General features: G+C 39.1%; 1 long non-coding RNA gene across 1 annotated transcript; it reads right to left on the minus strand.

Annotated features, from left to right (window-relative positions):
- Window positions 1–5109: 5109 nt before the first annotated feature.
- Window positions 5110–8173, minus strand: LOC137005398 (uncharacterized). Its single transcript, XR_010892241.1, has 3 exons — window positions 8054–8173; window positions 6864–6940; window positions 5110–5414 (listed from the first exon to the last, which is right to left on the minus strand). It is a non-coding gene; the product is annotated as an uncharacterized lncRNA (long non-coding RNA).
- Window positions 8174–10368: the final 2195 nt, after the last annotated feature.

The raw sequence follows: 10368 nt of genomic DNA on the forward strand, positions 1-10368 counted from the left end.
TCAATGGTAACTCAAACTGTTCGATTACCAGCATTCTTCAAAATATCTTCCATGTTCCGCAGAAGAAAGCTAAATAGATTTGGAACAACATGAGGGCGAGTTAAGAATTTTTGGGTGAACTATCATATTGACCATATCATATATATCCAATTTCACATCTCTTTTCATTTGAGAGCAGCACAAAGTACTATGGAGAGCGTCATGATAAAGGCTCGGTACACTTGTGTTTGACCTCAGAGAGCCCTCAACTGCTTACCTTGTAGATGTGAATGTCATCTTTTTAATGTGTGCTGAGTCATGTGTGTGTGTTAAGTCCCTCATGCTTTCTGGCATGGCTTTAGCATGTAGCATGGCTACTGTGGTATGCAAGTGCTGACTAGGCCTTACTTTTTTGGCTGTTGACGAACCTTGATGTATATCCCTTTAACCAAACCTTATGGTTTAAGCACTAAACCTTAAAGATCTGCAACTGGAAGACATCATCAGTTGTTGAGATTTCACCGACGCTCTTTTGTGGTTAGTTCCATTTTCTTAGTGTGTCAGTGGACCACTTGTCCATTCCTGTGGCACATCTGGCTGCTGGCATTGCGGCAACATTTCAACAAAGGAATGACGCAAAACTATGCAAGAGCTATGGTGAGAGAAATTATTGCAGACTCTACACAAACACCTTTACTGTCTAAGATGCTTTTTGGCATTTGGAGAGACAGTGAGAAGCTTAATGAGATAAAGGCTTTCCCAAAGTTCATGGATGGTGCAGTTTTTCGATTAAGGCATCGGCCGTTGCATCGTACGTATAATGCATCGTGCCATCACGCCCACATTCCTGTCTGTCTTTCTCTCTTCTCTACCCACCATTACACCCACAGGCTGTTTCTCTACCTCTCTCGATCTATCGGTACCCACCGCATTTAAAGAAAACTCCCTTCATCAAAAAAATGTGTCACTGCTATTGCAGACATTGGGGTTTGAGGTGTGATATGTGGCGGATTTGCTAGGGAGAGCCAACAGTGTAGCACTTTGTCTTGGTGCATGTCGAGGTAGCCATGCTCTTGCTTTCTAAGAGGATTTGTCTGATAGACTCTGCTTACCGAATATCTGATGGAAATCGTCAAGTTTTGCACACATTTCGGAAGTTTTCTGAATGAAAATGAAAGGCTCGTAGTGGGCCGGTCTCTTCTATGGCATAGCATGGCATAATATTGGCTTTACCCCTGTCTCTGCAATGCTGTGCTCTGGCGTCTAGCTCTATTGTTCACTCCTGTCTCTCTGCGCTCACGTTGCACTCCACTGGCACTGGGACAGCCTCCCCGAGCCTGGCCCACATTTAAGGTGGACTGGTGAGCATGGAGGAAGCCATAGAATCGTGTTTAAGGCAGACTGCGACAGGTTTACTAACTTAGAACAAAGGCTGCCGCAGTGAGGAAGGTAGTGCAGGTGGAGTGTTAGATAGCGGCAGGGTGGGTGACGCCCATGGCTAAGCAGCAGAGCCAGAGCCATCCTGTCAGGTCCATTTGATCTGCTGAGACTTCATATTCACAGTCTCACCTACCTAGATTTGCCTCAGACCGCCACAAGAGTTTCTGTAGACGTCCTTCTGAAACACTAAAGCAGCTCAGGTCTAAAAACAGTGCAAAGGCAGCCTATTTGATGGCACGAGATTATTACTCAGTTGGGTATGTGAAGTTGGTTGGCATAGTGACTCTTCCTTCTACAACCAGGCAACACAAATCACTTTGATTGGGTTTTCATAAAAAAGAGATGCTGACCACATGCGAGTGTGATTTGTTTATCACCGTGTTCATTTCTTTTTTTAAATAAATCATGGCAAGAATGTGTGGAAAGCATGTTGTGTGTCAGAGGCAACAATATTTTCCATGCCCACAGGTGGTGTTGCTTAATATTTGGTTGACATATATATGGGTGGAGAAATTGATCCAGATTCTGTGCTGTTGATTCTGCAGTACTCATTGCATTTGATCTATAATATAAGGGAAGTTTTGGCTGAGTGTCTGTCTACAGAGCAGTCACATATGAGCTTGTCCATGCTCTCCAAGTGGGCAGATTGAATGAAAATGTACTGTATAGTCAGTAGACAATGATGCATCTCAGTGATTCTTATGTGAACATGCAGTTGTTGCTGAGTAGATGATCATGTGTGTCTGTCATACCTTCATCCACATGCAAAATTCCTGAATACTTCCCCCTCGAGACAAGGGTAGGCTACAGCTAGCGCACTGATTAATGATGCTAAAGAGCACAGCTGTGTGTGTGTTTAGAGAGAGAGTGTAATGATATATCAGCCAGTCCGAATAATGGACTAATATTTGACCATTTTGAGTTTATCAACATCAACTGATTTCCCAATGCTTTCCAATTAACGGAAGTAGTACATTTGCAATTAGTAATTTAGATAAAAACAAAAGATGGAGCATCACAAGTAATTTAGGCCCTGTTTACACATACATGGTTATTTTGAAAAACTGAGATATTTCCCTTCATTTGCGCCCTTAGTTTACACGCAAACGGAAAATTCGCCTCTGAAAACGAGTCTTTCTAAAAACTCCGGCCAGAATGGAGATTTTGAAAATCTTCGTTTGCACGTTTGCATGTAAACTGAGACAAACGGGTGTTTAGGCAGCCAACGTCACAGTATGCGCCAGAGCTCGCACCTTTGTCAAAAGTGCGACCTATGTTTACATGTGATCATGGAAGCGTTTAGAGTAGCAGTCGCATTTATGTTGGTGCAAACTCTTCTCGTGTGTTTGCATTTGAAAATACAGCTGCTCCATTATGTCGAGGAGCAGAGACGAATGAGTGCTCGGAGATCAGCAATTTTGCAACAACTTCGAATCACTTCAAAAGTAATTCGGGATTCTTTTTGGGGATTCTGATTGGCTTACGTGGGCTTGATCTGCTCGTTACACTATTGACGTCATATATACACGGGTACGTGTAAATGAACACTTTTATGAAAACTGCCATGTGTGCACAATGTTATTTTTGAAACCGGAGAGGTTGAAATGTCCGTTTATGAAAATAGCCACCCACGTGTAAACGTAGCCTTAATATATAGATTCTCTCCTGTGTCAGTTCCAAATTTAACCAACAACCCTGTCAATTAATGTTAACCATTTACTGTGTCAGTTATTTTATTGATTATTTGGTAAATACTATGTAAATTTAATTTAAGCAACTTATTGTATGTCTTATATAACATAAGTTGTATTATGTATATTTCAGAATTATTTTAGCCACCCCACTCTCTAGGTATTACCATTGGCCTTTACAAAGCCCATATTGGTTGACCACTAGAAGAATGTACCAGCATGATGGAGACTGCCTGCATCTGCATAGGTCTATAGTAGCAGCATAGGCTCAGCTGCTCACTTACTTTCATAATGAGCGTTGAGAAAGTTTGGTGTCTGCATGGCCATCTGCGCAGACAGGCAGGCGGGCAGGCACCTCGGACCTCAGTACAGGTTAGAGCAGCTTAAGGATTACCATTACAGGCATAGGAAGATTAATCAGCTCACAGGCCTAACCTAATTAAGCCGGCGGGGAAATGTCACCAGTGTATATCAACAAGCCTTTCTCTTTCACTCCGCCCTGCCCAGCTCAGGAATGCAAGGATAGGTCAGTCCTCTCATCCTCTGGCCCGGACTATCCGTGGAGCTCACCGAGCAGAACAGTATTCCTTTCACTGCACTCAGGTCAGTTGCTTCATATGGAGACAGCCTGGAAATCCCCTTACTTACTGTGGGAATGTGCTGCTGGGTCGGACCTGTTCTGGCTCATCTCACTGGGCCTTACTGAACTCAATAGCTGCGGAAGCTAAAGGTGTGAGATTACTTGGTACGTTCGTATTCGTTAGATTTAAAAAAAAAAAAAAAAAAGATTAAACTCAGGGATGTTTGAATGATCTGTAAAAAATGAGTAGGATACACAATTTACTTTAGCAGACTGGCCCATGAATATTAATTAGGTGATGTAACTTTCCAACCATATTAGGATTAACGCTTTCCAGTTGCACTTTTGCTCAACTGCCGAGGCTTCCGCTTGGTCTTAATGCTGTTGTTTTAGGTGTCTGGCTACATATTCGCTTCGATCAAACAAAACATATAATGGAAAGCTCTTAAAGTATGATTATTGCTCAAAAGGGGATGGGAACCACCTGTACATTTCTAAAAATGGAGGGAAATGTAGAAGCTGTACCTAAGGTTGGCGAAATTAAAGATTCAGTTGAGCTGAATTTATAAGTAATGTTTATTAATGAAATGCAATCAAAACTATTTTTTATGTTTGTGATTATCACTGATATATTCAATATATACACTAGCTTTCAAATGTTTTGGGTCGGTAAGATTATTTAATGTTTTTGAAAGAAGTCAACTCATATGTGAGCATGTGAGGTACATTTTTAAACGTTCTATTTAAAATGTCATTTATTCATTACTGCAGTCTTCACTGTCACATGATCCTTCAGAAATCATTCTAATATGCTTATTTGCTGCTCAAGAAACATTTATTATCAATGTTGAAAAGAGTTGTGCCGCTTAATATTTTTGTGTAGAAAGTTCAAAAGAACATCATTTCTTTGAATTGAACCATTCAAAATGTCTTTATTTTCACTTTTGATCAAATAAATGCATCCTTTCCGAATAAAAGTATTAATTTAATCTTACCGACCCCAAACTTTTGAAAAGTAGTATATGTTTTAACACGAGCTCATTGATCAAATTGGGCTGAAATAAACAATCCGTTATTTATTACCCTCATTCGTTCTTTTAATTTTGCACTCAATCAGAATTTCTACACACTAAAAACTCCTGGGTCAAAAATAACCCATTATGGGTTATTTTTGACCCAAATCCTGGGTTAAAAAGGGACCAACTAATTTCTGGGTTATTTCAACCCAGAAAAATGGGTTATTCTTTTTGACCCAAATTCTGGGTCAAATACCTGACCCAAATTTTGGGTTAAAATAACCCAAAATTGTAGTTAATATAACCCAACTTCTGGGTCAAAAGAACAACCCCAATATCTGGGTTGAAATAACCCAGAAATGAGTAGGTCCCTTTTTAACCAAAGGTCAAAAATAACCTAACTTGGGTTACTATGCCAGTATGCCTTATTTCAGAAAATAAAACTTCAGGCACTTACACACTTCAAGCACTTTTACATTTTTATTGCATTAAAATTAAATTAAACTCTACATAAACTCTACACACTTGGACCTATTTATCTTAGGTCACACTGTAATAACATTAGACATTAGAAAAAATAGAAAAATAAACAACTCATTCTCTTTCAAACATTTGACAACATTCAATAACTGGATTGAACTTGAGGGACAAGAGTTTTGATAGTGTCCTCATCTAAGAGAAGAAATGCCTCCTCATCTCTGTCTTCACCTGAAGGACAGAAAACAAGACAACATGAGTATTGTTAATAAGTCGAGACAATTGTGAACCACTCACCGGACACTCTGATTATCAAGCTAACAAATAATCACTTTTATGGGAATGCTGTTTTTTGTTTTTGTTAAAAACAACAACAACAACAACAAAAAAAACCTGGCCCAATTTGCTAGTTAACTAATGTGGTTCTTTTGCAGCACTACCCATTTTGTGTGAATGACAGTCTATACTGTCCATCTTTTCTTTCATTAACAAGTGTAATAATGACATTAATGCGAAGGTAAATATCTGGCCCATTATTATGCATAACAGCTTAAAGACAAGGCACAAGTATCTTTTAACTATAAGGGTTATTATAGAGATGCATTCCCCACTGTCGAAGAAGTTGTGACTGTCACAAAATCTTGCACTGACACATTTAAGCCATATTAAAGAAAAATATTTAGGTATAGAGAGATGATATGAGGGCAGTTAAAGGGATAGTTCACCCAAAAATGAAAATGTGATGTTTATCTGCTTACCCCCAGGGCATCCAAGATGTAGGTGACTTTGTTTCTTCAGTCGAACACAAATGATGATTTTTAACTCCAAACGTTGCCGTCTGTCAGTCTTATAATGCGAATGAATGGTAACACAATTTATAAGAGTCAAAAAATATGCTTAGACAAGTCCAAATTAAACCCTGCGGATCGTGACGACACATTGATGTCCTAACCGTGCGTTCACACCGCCGCCGGCGAGAGCGTCAACAGTCACCTTGGCCGCCCTGCCAACAACGCTGTACTGTTCGTTCAAACCGATGGGAGGGTCAAAGTAAATGACAAGTTGCGTTAACCAATCGGAAGCCTGTCAAGCGAGGACATCTACATTCCGATTGGTTGCCGCCGAACCGCGTCATAGCTCATTACCATAAAGTTAACCTGATTTCAACTCTCCTCGCCGCTCTCATCGCCCAAAACGCGCCGCACCGCTCTCGCCGGAGCTCGCCGCCGTGCTCTTATTGAAAATTAATGACTTCCTGTCACTTTGACGTTCTCGCCGCCGGCGGTGTGAACACACAGTTAGACACAAAACGATCGGTTTGTGCAAGAAACCGAAAATGATTTATATCATTTTTTACCTCTAAAACACCACTATGTCCAACTGACATAGTGGTTTCTCAGACAAACCGATCGTTTCGTGTCTTAGGACATCAATGTGTCGTCACGTGCCGCATGGTTCAGTTTGGATTTGTCTAAGTATATTTTTTGACTCTTATAAATTGTGTGACCATTCACTCGCATTATAAGACTGACAGACGGCAACGGTTGGAGTTAAAAATCATCATTTGTGTTCGACTGAAGAAACAAAGTCACCTACATCTTGGATGCCCTGGGGGTAAGCAAATAAACATCACATTTTCATTATTGGGTGAACTATCCCTTTAAAGAGTAAAACGCTCACCTCTAAAATTCTCTATCAGCTCAGACATCCGCCACTCAGTTAGCTTATCAGCGACAAAGCTGTACATTTAAAATGACCTGGAGAAAACAATAGAGGTTAGCAACAATTTGAAGACTTGACACGCTTCTTTAACTCTCACTACTCAGCACTGTATAATATGATAAGCACAGCGCAGCTGGGTTATTCTGTAGCCTCGTCGCTCTAGCCACGGCTAAAGGGGTCGCACACCGGAAGAGAAGCGTAACGTTATATTCAAACACATTATTCTCTATGAGTGTACACACACCGGCGGCGCCAGCAACGGTTCAGGACCTTGTTCAAAATCCTGCAGCGCCACAGCGCGCTATGTAATGTTACATAGATTTATATTAAATTTACACTTATTTGTCTCAAATCGTCGTTAATGTATATACTGACTTCACCATGTGCTGCAATATAAAGTTAGTTTTACATTAATTTACAGAAATCAGCTGCATGAATACAAATTGCTGATGTTATTGGATTTTCAGGTGATATTCTCCATTCAGTTAACGGACGCTCTGAGGTAACTTAAAGTGTTCAGACTGCAGACTCAGCAACGGTTGTATTTAATTATACAGTACACTCATAACATACTGACATTATCTTAATTCCACAATGTCCTAAAACATAACAATATTGCTGGCCATAAACTGAGAAAGTACACGATACCTCGAGTTGTTCTAGACGCGGCGCGGCGCTTCTCGTCCGGTGTTCAACCCCCTTAACGCGGCATGAAGTCGCCACTAGCTGCACGTACCTATCGTATTATTACCAGTATTATAACAATGAGATAAGTACAGCACAGTTGTCATTTCCTTCTAAACACATTAAATAGGTCACACGTTTCTCAACTATGTGTAAAAAGCATTTCAACCATTTTGACACCTAATTTCATGAACTTATCGTTATTTTTAATCATTCAAATTTGGCTGGGTGGTTAATAACACTTTCTTATTTAGTCTGACAAATTCAAAACACACATTTATTTTGACTTTACACGGACTTTAAACTAGTTAGATGTTGTTGCGATATCCGCAGGCGGCTACATGCTCACCACAGAATTACCACGGTAAGCCATGGTCATTTTTTTACAAATGGTGCTAAACTAGCAACGGGGACATGGACACAGAAAACTTTACGTTACATTGACACTGAAAATACTTGCTTACCTTGAATACGCGACGAAGTTGCACCGAAGAAGCCCAGACCAAAACGGATCGAGTGCGTTCAAGTTCAAGTGACGGTTATTCCAAACGACTGTTGTGAGAAAATTCCAGAACAACAGCGGGGGGCAGGGAGAGGGGCGTTAACCCAGAACATGGGTTACTCTTTGAAAAATAACCCAGAAACCTAAACAACCCAGGAATTGGGTCAAAATATTAGCCCTATAACCCAGAAAATGGTTACTCTCTGAAAAAATAATCCATAATTTTAACCCAACACAAATAACCCAGAAAATGGGTTAAAGAAATAACCCAGGAGTTTTTAGAGTGTAAGCATGATAATCAATCTTCGCCTCTATGTACGTAATTCTCTCTGTAATCATGCTTGGTGACTGATTAATTTGTCATTAATAAACATTGTCTCTTTTGGCTGTGGCCCTGTTCCCTCGGGAGCCAGGAATTGTGTCGCTGTGGTGACTGTTGTCAGTGCGATTTGCATGACAGTGGTTGACGTTTGTTTCTCAGCGATTTGCCAGGGGCAGCTAGTGGCCAGGTCTCCGAGTGCCGAGAAAAGCATGGTGGCAGCTCTGTCTCTCACTCTGTCATCATCAGCTCCGCATGCGCGCGCGTATGCGCGTGTGTGTGTGTTGCCGTCAAATGAGGCACAAAGGAACATTCAAATCATGTTTCTCACACTTCCACAAGCACCTTGAGGAAATAATGGCCCCAGTGCTGTAAAGGCCAATGCTCATTGGTAACGGGTATTACAGATTGCCAGAGCTGTATCCTAAAGCCTCCCCAATTATATGGCACATGTCATACAAAGCCTTCGTTCACACTGGAAGTCTACGCGTATTATAAATGTGTTGAACTGTCAAACGTATTAATTCTTTGCTGCAGTGCGATCGTGCCCACATATTATGATATCTGGCAGAGCTTGAGACGCTTTTTGTTATTTTGTTGTTTCAGGACGCTGTTCAGCCTCTCATATCTCAGTCTCATTTGATGTTGAATTAGTTTGGCATCAGCTTCACATAACCTTATAGGAGTAGAGCTGCTGTGCTACTATGGCCAGAATATTGATAACAGATGTTCAAATGGCTTATCAGATCATTGTTCATATGCCAAAGTAATCTCTCATTATTATTTGAGTTATTGTTATTTTAAGCTGTTGTTTTTGTTTGGTACTTGTATTTTTTAGTTTATTAAAGATTCAAAAGGGAGATTTCAATTTATCGATGCTATATTGAAGCTGTATTGTTTAATAAATAGATGTTTTAAGTACTTTTGTCAAATATTCAATATTTTGTCAAAGTATGTGTATATATATATATATATATATATATATATATATATATATATATATATATATATATATAGAGAGAGAGAGAGAGAGAGAGAGAGAGAGAAGGAGATTATATTATATTATATTATATATTGTTAACACTTTACAATAAGGTCTCGCTAGTTAACAGTAGTTAACTACTTTAGTTAACATGAACTAAGAATTATCAATATTTCTACACCATTTATTAGTCTTAGTTCATGTTTATTTTAACATTTACTAATACATTATTAAAAACAATTAATGTTGTGTTTGGTAACTTTAGTTAATGCACTGTGAATTAACATGAACAAACAATGAACAGCTGGATTTTTATTAACTAACATTAACAAAGATTAATAAATACTGTAACAAAATGTATTGCTCATTGTTAGTTCATGTTAGTTATTATGTTAACTAATGTTAGCAAATGAGACCTTATTGTAAAGTGTTTTAGTATTATATTATATTATATTATATTTGAAAATAATTTCTATCCAGCATTTCCTTGTATCTGAATGTGATATTAAAACACATCAAATCACATTTATTCATTTTTTTAAGAGCTTGTTCGAATTATTGGTAACACTTTATTTTAAGGTGACATAGTTACATGTTATTACATGTACTTACTATAGTAATAACAGTAAATGATGCATAATTACATGTACCAAACCCTAACCGTAACTCTATAGTAAGTACATGTAGTTAATTAATATTACTAATATTTTTGGGTAAGTGCAATGTAACTACGTCACCTTAAAATAAAGTGTAACCGAATGATTTATTTGCATGTTATTTAATCTTTTAAATGTATTTATTATTTTTAACGAAGAACAAAAATGACAGCTGAAGGCTTGAGACTGTGGTGTTTCTGAAATGGAGAGCGGCACAGGGAGAGATGGTGGGTGCTGTGGAGGCAGACTGTCACTGTCTGTGTTTGTGACTATTGACTAACCTGAACAGAGAGACAGAGGGCATGCTGGGTGTGAGCCAT

The sequence above is a fragment of the Chanodichthys erythropterus genome, chromosome 17, assembly GCF_024489055.1.
Source record: "Chanodichthys erythropterus isolate Z2021 chromosome 17, ASM2448905v1, whole genome shotgun sequence".
Classification (NCBI taxonomy): domain Eukaryota; kingdom Metazoa; phylum Chordata; class Actinopteri; order Cypriniformes; family Xenocyprididae; genus Chanodichthys; species Chanodichthys erythropterus.